General features: G+C 33.5%; 1 long non-coding RNA gene across 1 annotated transcript; it reads left to right on the forward strand.

The window, feature by feature from the left end:
- Positions 1-5229: 5229 nt before the first annotated feature.
- On the forward strand, positions 5230-9911 carry LOC135292437 (uncharacterized). Its single transcript, XR_010354779.1, has 3 exons — positions 5230-5468; positions 6250-6431; positions 9854-9911. It is a non-coding gene; the product is annotated as an uncharacterized LOC135292437 (long non-coding RNA).
- The last annotated feature ends 385 nt before the right edge of the window (positions 9912-10296 follow it).

Raw genomic sequence — 10296 nt, forward strand, 5'->3', positions numbered from 1 at the left:
CAAATATTTCCATTATATAATAAAAATAGGAGCTATCAATCAATATATAGAAAGAAAATTACTTTATATTAATTATCTAATTAGTTATGATATTAGAATGTAAAAATAAATAACTAAATAAACTCCAAAATTGCTTCTATTTGTTGGAGTATTTTCCAAATGATAAAAGATTTGGGGAAAACTTCCATGTCTATTTTAATTATAAGAAAACAGATTTTTTGGTGTGAATTTATTGAAAATGTAACTAATATCATTATATTATTGATTAATTTCATCATCCCAAAATATCTTCACTCTCATAGAAAATTTCTCACCTCACTTGTTTGAGATGCACAAATTCATTGCTATAATAATTAAATTCTGTGCCTTGGCAGGTTCTCTGGCAAATGATTCAATGTGGTAATTTGCAGAGAATCTAAAATGACAACCAAGTCATGGTCTTTTTTGTCAGAACTTCAGCTCTGCCAATATAATCATACAGACAACGAACACACATGCAAATAAATAATTATAACCATGCAAACCGCTCTAGTTTTTTTCAACATGTTTCTTCCTGCCTTTAAGCAATGTGAATTATTAACTGTATTCAAACTTGCTGTAAGACTGTACAAATTTTTTACATAGGTTCTCATGAACATGATTCATTTCTACATTTAGGAAGTTTGTTTGGTCTTCCTTGTCAATAGTGTTATTTGATTAAGAGTCCATTTGCTTTTAGGGTAATTATGATGAAACTGGCTTTCACCCATCTCCTCTTGCCTTAGGTAACAATAAGACTGCTTTATTTATAATTGTTACTAATTTTACTGGGTCTTGAAACTGCTGAAATAGAGAGCACCCTTTGGCATTATTTCCTTAGCTCTGTGTCAAAATGCTGAACAGTACTTGCAAACCAATTTGTATTCTAATTATGCAACTTGGAAACGACCTTGTAAGGTTGATATCTTGCCAGTATTTTAAAGGATTTATGTAAATGTTTTCCACATATGAAGCTGGAGAAAACTACACAGTTGTTAAAAAAGCATCTTGTATATACATGAAGGCTAATTAACCTCTAAAGTGTCTCCATCAAATAGAATAGCTGTTTCAGAGAAGTGTTTAAATTTTTATCTATAAGTAATAAAAACCCCCATGACATGAATCAGAGAACTCTTTTGTTGCTCCTACTTTTTAAACCTGGAGAAAAAAAAAAATTCCTATTTCATGAAAGCTTCCCTTAAATGATTTGACAGATGGTAATTGATTTACATGTGTGTTCTCTGTATTACTGTATTCTTCTTTGAGTGTAAGTAGGTAATGTGGATTTTCTGGAAGAAAGGAGACTGCTTCTCTCCTGAGGGGTAACTATGCCTGTGAGTAAAAGAAAGCAACACAGATTGCACAATGTGGCAGTAACAATGAGGAGCCCCGGCAAGAAAATGCAAAACTGCAGCTAAAAACAATGCTGCTAAGATCAGGAAACAGAAAGTAGAGGATCAGAAGAAATGGAGGAAATCCTCCTGTGAACAAGAATTGCACAGTTAGCTCTCAGTCACTGAGCTGACTGGAAGAAATTGAAATTAGAGATGCAAAAACACAGTAGACAGATATGGACTGTTTTCAAGCCATTTGTTTTGTTTTGATTTGGGTTTTTTTCCTCCATTTCTGTGTTGTCCTTCTTGATCATTTCAAGATTTTATCATTTAAAATAGAAATTTTCTGCATCACTTTTTTTTTTCTTTCAGTATGTAGCTGATAGTTATTGTTATTGCTAAAATTGTACTTAATAACTGGATTTTTTTTTCCATCTTTCTGACACTTATCCTTGTATTCTCTCATTGTTCTTATTGATCTTCATCTCATCATACTCTGGCCTAAAACTGAATAGACAATTTAGGACAGGGGCTAGATCTGCTCCAGCAAAATCTGAAAATGTGAAAGGAAATTTTATTAGACAAAGTAAATACATTATATTGCATGGAAAGGCCCTCATAAATTTCAGATTTTCCATTGTCAGAAGGAATTTGTGGCTAAAAAGGAGTTCATGCCAGTGATGATTTCAACTAAGATAGTTGAGCTGGAGAGAAAAGAATAAAAACAGATAAAATGATCACTGGTGCATTGTTGGTTTTTTTGGTTTTTTTTCTTAGAAATACAGAAACTGACAGATGGGCCCCAGAAGTGAAAATCAAGAGCAGAATATAATTCACCTTCCTACAATAACCTGAAAATAATTTAAATTAAATGTATTTTCTCCCACTCTTGTCAAATAAGAAACAAACATCCCATTTGACACATTCACAGGTGATTAATATTGTGTGGTTTATAAAAAACAAATTTATACTAGCTAAAGTTTCAGTAAGTGTATTTGTAATATTTTTGAAAGAAAGGGGAGAGGTCTTAATTTTTAAGAAATCATTAACAGTCCATGTTTTCATATATTACATGCTGAACTTTCTGGCGAATTAAAGTGTTATGCAAGTACTGTGGTATCAGATGTCAAAGCAGAAAATGCTTTTCTAAAAAGGAGATTAATCTTTTCTTTAATTAGTTATGTTGCAGCATCTAAATATATATTTGTTTATACAGTTATAAAATATGGATGCAACTTAAATATAGAGTTATTTATTACATTATAGGATGCTCAAATTACACTCAAACCGGCAGTTTGCAGGAGGCAGGTGTGCACACCAAGTTCTTGAAACTGAAGGATTAATCATGTTGCTCTCAAGTTAACTGATAAATGCTGGTCTTGTACAGTGATGTCTCAAAACAGATAAAATGAAACAGAGAGAGGAGATATTTTTGTGTCATTGTATGGGATATTATCAATGTGATATAAGAGAAACACTAACTATGCTCCTTTTCTGAGCATCTCCCAAATACGAGAAAATACAGATGTGCCAAGGTATGTAAGAGATGGACTTGCTTCAGGTCCTGCTAAGTTCCCTGTCAGAAGACTCATGCTTTCAGAGATGAGGAAGGACAACACATTGACCTGAAATATCTTGGTGGATCCCCTGCTTCTGGGAACTCACACTGCTCACAAAATACAAAATCATTAACAAAAGAGATCAAAGAGTACAGGCTGTTTTACCCTTAACAAGATGATTAATTCCACCTTAATGACTTTTGTGTTCAAGGACAAACTATAAAGATACCTTCAATGTTAAATTCTATACTGGAGTATATGTCTTCAATGAGTTCTTTTAGAATATAAAAAATGCACAAGAGTATCTATATTTAAAAAAGAGATTAATCAAAATTTTAAATCAAAATTTTATAGGGCTTATTAACTACAGATCGTAGAAAACCATCAGAGATTCAGGAAGCAACCATTTCTTCTTCCAGAGCTCTTAACCTGTAATTATGGTAAATGTTTAGCCTGTATCTTAATAAGAACACTTTTATTAAAATTTAGAAGCTATCTGCTAGGATAAGTTTATCACTACCCTCATTTAAACTCATAATTTAATTAAAAGTGTCTGTATTAGCATTATATGTAACAAAAATTTGCAACAAAATTCTAATAAAATTATCTTCATTTTGCCTATTTTGTAGGTTCTCACAGCAGTTTGGAGGGAAGTGTTCCTTCAGAATCACCTCAGAATAAAATTATGTTGAATCTTCACTAATCTCAAAGTTTCAGCTAAGTCAATTTAGGAATTTCGATTTTATTACAGTATTCCAGGTGCATACTTTTAATTGTAGTTTTACTCCTAAATTAAAAAGTTGGTAACTTCCAGATTACATTATTTAGCCCCCCCACCCCCCCCCGCTTTAACAATAAATCCAAGTGAAATTTATTTCTGTCTACTTTTTGCCTTTTTGAGATCATCACCAATAACTTGTCCCTTGTGCATTACTACATCACTCATGATTTTATTGCACAAAGTCTCACATCTATTTACTTACAGCATTCCAGTCACAGCATTTGACTGAATTTATAACTTTTTGTACTGTTTGGAAAGAATTAAGAAGGAAATTAAGAGAAGTAAATATTTAAACAGAATATACCTCATCTAAAGACAATTTGTGCTTCATACATAAAATATTAAAATTTCATATTTATTCAAAGGCAGGACAAATTATTATTAATTTGCTTTGAATCAATGACTCAATGACTTCAATATGTGAGCTGAATTAGTAATTTTGTATCTGATTTGTAAGGTTCTGACAAATTAGGTGGAATGGTCAACCTGTGTCTGTTATTGATATCTGAGAGGGGGGTTAGGGCTTCCCTATGTCTGATTAATATGAGCATAGATATGATGTATGTGGCAAAAAATATCTCTTGTTTGGATGTTAGGTTTCATGAGATCTAGTTTCAGCTCCTTTGTATCTTGCATCTTATTTGCAGACAATCTGACTATGTTTTTAAATACCAGTGAAATAAATGTCAACTTTTCCAAGGCTGTTGCAGTCTGAAAAAGACTGTACTTTTGAAAGCATTTGACAGTTTGCTCAAAAGTGCACATATGTATTGCATGGGGAAGGGAAGTCTTCTCTAAAACCAGTGCCAGTAAATATGAATAAGAACTTTGAAAATTTAAGAAAAACCATTTTTAAATCTAAGCTTGTTCTTGATAGTCTTCTTAAGGGTAAAAAATTATTTTTTAGAAAATCTAGAAGTCTAAAAGCTGTAAGTGATAATAACATACATATCAATAATAAAGATCAGGTCATGCATATAACATGGGATATGGAGAAAATATATCACTTGCTCCAACCCCAAAATAAATAAAAGAAAGAAAGCCTTTACACCCAGAGGTGCATTTGTCCTTCTTACACAGGATGAAATTAAAGACACTCAAATTTTACGTTTTGATACATGTGATGACTGGCATCAAACATATTTTGAGTGACTTCAGATGTAAGGAAGTTTTTTTTTTCTTTTGTGAAGGTGAATTAATATGATATCTATTTGGTATGATGGTGGGAGGAACAGGATGGCAGGCAAGTTAGCAAGGCTAACAGTGTTCTCTCCTAGTGTTTTATCGCCTCTCTGTCTCAGATGTGTAAACCTTATCTATTAAATGTACAAGATCATGCCATTTAGAAAGAATTCTGGATGTTAAATGACACCTATTTGGATCTATATTTCTGAGAAATGTGTTCTACCACCTGCAGGTTACCTTGCCAGATCATGCTTGCATCTCAGTGGAATGACATACCTTGTTACTCTGAACATGAGGTTAAATCTACTATGAGGCCCGGGTTCAAAATAAGCAAGATCAGCCAATTTATTTTGCTATTTCCCATCAGATTGTCTCCCATTCTATTTTTGCCTCCATGTACACCATACAAAAGACATTAAATAGAGTGTTTCTTTTATTGTATTTGCAGACACAAGAAATGCAGAGACAATTTAACAGGAAAAGTGTCACTTAAACTTCCTCCTTCATTTTAGCTCCAGAGAACATCCTGTATGCTGGCTGCCTTGCGTGCTCCACTACTTAGAAGCTTCTGCAGATTCACTGATGTTCACTGTATGTAATTTGTAAAGTGCTTTGGGATGAAAAGTGCATTAAAAATATAGGGCATTATTATAGTGTACATTGCTTGACTGGAGAAGCTTCATCAGGAAGATTGTTTTATTGGGTTATATTCTAGGTAACTGTGATTCACTGTAATGACAGTGACTAGCAGTCTTTAAATTGGACAGTAGTGGCACAACTACAACATAACAGGAATAAAATTACATAGTGCCAAATTAGGTAATGTTGATTAGCCATGTACTAAATGGATATAAAATTATAAACTCTGGCTTCTTAATACATATACATTTGCAATTCAATATTAAAGGCTATATTTTCCAAGATTCTCCAGAGGTTTTGGTAACTGCAAGAAGTTACTGCATTATCATATTTAAACCTCTGCATTTCAATTGCATTTAAAATATTTAAGTCATTGTACTATTTATAAGTTAAAAGTCATAGAAAAAATGCTTTGCTATGCATACTTTATGTGTACTGTTGTAGCAATTGCATGGTAATTAAGACCTCAATTCGGCAAAGCTAGTAAGGAAAAAGACTCACTTTTCTTGTTATTTCTGGAGGACAATTCACACATTTGAAGTTCGTATTTGCATATTATGAGAAGAAGCCTTTGGATAATCATATGTCATATTCCCCCTCCCACTGAACCACTACACCAACAGAAACTTCTTTCTCTCACTTGTCCATCACACTCCCTCTTTATAATTACCCTAACAACTCATTTTACATGCCCTTAGCAGCGCAGCTAATCTCTCTTTGCTGAATTCCACAGGAAGTGACAGGATGCTTAAGAAACAGGTCACTAAAACAGACCACAGATTGTACTGTGTATTCTCTGGGATACTAGACCACAGCCAAAAAGTTGACCTTTATTACTATCACCTGTCCTTATCAGTGCCATGGAAAAAAAGCCTCTTACTGCCTTTCAGACTTCAGCAACAAAGCCATGCTCTGGTAACTGCTTGATTTTTTCATTAATGCTAGAGAAAAAGAAATATATCTAGGTGGTAAAAGTAATTCTCCACTTAGTACAATGGAAAAAGGTTCCTGTATCATAGTGAGGAAGTTGAGAGATGTGTTGATAAATTAGAGGTTGTTGCCACAAATGCAGCCATAGTATAAGCATATATTTGCAGATGAAAGAAAGGAAACATCAAGAGAGATTTCTAACAATTGTGTGACAGCATCCTTGGAATCTTCTCATGTAATAGTGAAAACTCTCTTGATCCTTCTCTAAGTCACAAGTGCTATACAGAGCTTGAAAAATGCATTCCAGGTGCTCTTCTGGAGTACCTATTAATTCTCAGTTACCCAACTTGGAAATAAAAATTGGCATAGACTTAGAAAAAAATGTTAGATCTTAAATTGGTGCCGCAGAAGTTTAAATTAAAAAAAAATGAAATGGTTCTTTATCTATCAGTATGAAATCTGGATTATCAGAATTTGATATTTCTGATGTGTTAAGACATAGAAAAAAGAAAGAAAATTGGGTTACAAAGAGAAACTTATATTACTATTCAACTGCACAGATTTAAAGTTTCAAAGATTTAAATTTAAGCCTGAGTTAATAGAACTCTCTGTCCTTATAGTAGACGAAGAGAAAAGAGTATGCCTACTTACAGATATAATAAATTTAATCTTAAGATCTTAAAAATTGGTGCAGATGCACTTCACTTGGACTATTGATACTGGCATAGTTTTGGGGGGAGAAACCCCATTACCCACATGTCCATATTCAGGTTCTTCTGTAGTTCCATAGTACTTTTGGCTTGTTTTGTTTTATTCTTATCATATGTAATTTATGCAACCTCAAAGGTTCAAAGTCTTTGCTAAGTATTGTTGTGATGCTTTACCAGAATAAGTAAAGGGTGCAGTACATCTTGTAACAGCATAGCATCATAGATTCAAGGTTGGTAAAGACCTGTGAGATCATCGAGTACAACCTTTGAACACCACCATGCAAACTAAACCGCAGCACTAAGGGCTACGTCCAGTCATTTCTTGAACACTTTTATGGATGGTGACTCCACTACCTCCCTGGGCGGTCCCTTACAATGCTTAAATACTCCTTCAGTGACAAAATTCTTCCTGATGTCCAACCTGGACCTTTAACAGATATAGTAAAACTACTTCATAGTGGTAGTAGACTAACATTAGAATATGTGTAGGTAAAAGCCAAAAGAGATGAACAAATTGTTATGGATTTTGTTAGCAGACTGTGTGGAAGAATAGTGTTGAACAAGAGATGTGCTGTTTTTCCTGAAGCAGTGACTCCACATATGCCAGAAGGTAGTGTCACTATAAGAGTTACTGCTTTATGGCATCAGAAGCATAGAATACAGTGGCAAGAACACTTTTCTACCAAGCACATATTGTGTAGAAATATGTAAAAACACAACAGCCTATGAGTTGTTTGATACCTGATGATTACTTTTGCTGTACAACACACCCACTGCATCATCAGTAATGAAGAATTAACCACTTAGATGTTCTTTTCTTTTGTGAGAGATGGAATCTTGGTGGCAGGTCTTTCTCTCTTTTTAAGGGAAGCTGCTGTCTTTCAGAGTGTGAATACAGCAGGCCTAGAAGTCAAACTCCACTACCTTTTACATATATATGGGAAATGTATTACAGACATCAGAATATGTGTATTTGGCAAGACAGTGGTTATCCTTCACCTCATCCTGTTTTCAAAACAAACTTTTCAGATATGCAGCAGTTTCCCTTCAGTGAGCTAATATCTCAAGTATTCTCAAAAAATTCTATACAGGAAAAGATTACCTAAATCTGAAATGATCAGCAAAATGAGACTGTAACAGTTTATGCTGAATTTTTCTGAGTGATGAGGAAGTCTGTATGTCACCTCATGCTGAAGCATAGACCTGTGTTAGCCAAAGCAGTGAAGTGGCAACTTTTTGGTGCACTTTCTGCTCATTTTGACATATTTTGTAGCTGGGTTATCGGGAGTGAGAAGTCAAGATTAAAAAGGTATAGATCGTCTTAATAATAGATCTGCTCAACTAAGATAGGTTGGATAAATAAGTCATGTGCACAAGACTATGACTGGTTCCACAGATAAAGGAAAAGAGAAAAAAGAACCAGCTTCTATATGACTCATAATGTTGTTCTTAAGCTTTCCTTAAAGTTATTTGGTGCAAGCCTACAGACTAAAATGGAAATTCACTGTTATTTGCAAGAATGAAGATAAATTGCAGCAGCGTTACTTCTTCAACTGTTGTCCGTTGACCACTTTGAGGATTTTTACTAAAAATATATAAGTAATACAAAAAAATAAAAGGAAAGGAAAAAGGAAAAAAAAATAAGAAAAATGAAAAATCCTTCCAAAATAGTGTAAATAAATCTATCATTTCCACAATTGATATAATAGTCTTATAGTATTGATCTCTTGGGTGTTTTTATGCTATTGAATAACAGGGGGTGTGCAGCAGGATTTTTTAACTGTGGGGCTCTAGAGTATTTCAGTCTATCAATGAATAATATTCTCTATAATCTTTTTCAATATTTTGTGTTTATCTTCTAATATTTCTTAACTCTGATTGAAATGTAACTCTACACACTGAAACTGATGTCCAAGAATTTTCATTATTTTCTGACATACATGATTTCTCAATTTACAGTGTCCAAATACTTGTTGCTTTGCCTCTACTATCTGAAGACAGAGCTCTTTATTTGCCAGTGTAATATATTCCATTTAATTCAAGGGAAGGAGATAGAACAGAAGCTTCTTTAACTGATCAAAACTTAACTGTCTTATGCCTTTACTAATCCTTTTTTATCTGAGTTATTCAGCAAAAATTATTAATGAAATATAACATCAGTAGAGTCAAACATTTAAGAAGAAAGGTTAACTTCATAACTCAGATGAATCCGTTATCATTGTAATTTTTTTCTGGAATAATGTGCAGTGAGGATTGCATTTTGCAATTGTTCTGCTTGATACTGTACAAATTATAATGGGGCATCTGACAATAGCTTTAAAAGCAAAGCATTCAGCACCTCACCTATTTTGTTTTATTTTGCAGAATAAATTTGCGAGAGGTTGCAATAGCATCAGGTGTGGGAGGAAAAAGAAAAGATGTTTGTTCCTTGCATTGTTTTACATTTATTAATAGCTGTTTCATCAGACTGTGTCCATCTATGTTTCTAACATAATATGTGTATATTGACTGTCTGTCCAAATTTGGCACGTACATCTTTATTTTAATAGAGTGTCTCAAGGGGATAATACAATAAAAAATAGGATAAATAGGATTTTGGTAGAGATAGGTCAGGCTTTGCCTCTGTTTTAATGAATTTAATGCATTTTCCTTTCATCTGTGCTATCTGATGTGCAAACCCTTCCATGGCATGGAAAGAAAGAAAAAGAAAGAAAAAAAAGAGAGAAAGAAAGAGAGAAAGAGAAAGAGAAAGAGAGAGAGAGAGAGAGAGAGAGAAAGAAAGAAAGAAAGAAAGAAAGAAAGAAAGAAAGAAAGAAAGAAAGAAAGAAAGAAAGAAAGAAAGAAAGAAAGAAAGAAAGAAAAAGAAAATCCATTTTTTGCACCTTTAGAATTCAAATCTTGGTTTCAATTTTGATGTGAAATTAGTCTAGTCCAGCTCATTATGCTACCAGCTGGAAGACCCTATTTTGTCAGTGAAGCATACAAAATTGAGGTTGATGCAGTGAAGAATTGAGCTTAATATCCAGAAAATGTTCTACTTCTGTGTTGTTCTGTACTGCCTGGTGCAGAATTGATGTTGACTATGCAAGTAATTGTTAACCTGTCACTTTAGTAGAACATGAGAAGCTATTAATCTGCCC

This window comes from Passer domesticus, unplaced genomic scaffold, assembly GCF_036417665.1.
Source record: "Passer domesticus isolate bPasDom1 unplaced genomic scaffold, bPasDom1.hap1 HAP1_SCAFFOLD_361, whole genome shotgun sequence".
Lineage (NCBI taxonomy): Eukaryota > Metazoa > Chordata > Aves > Passeriformes > Passeridae > Passer > Passer domesticus.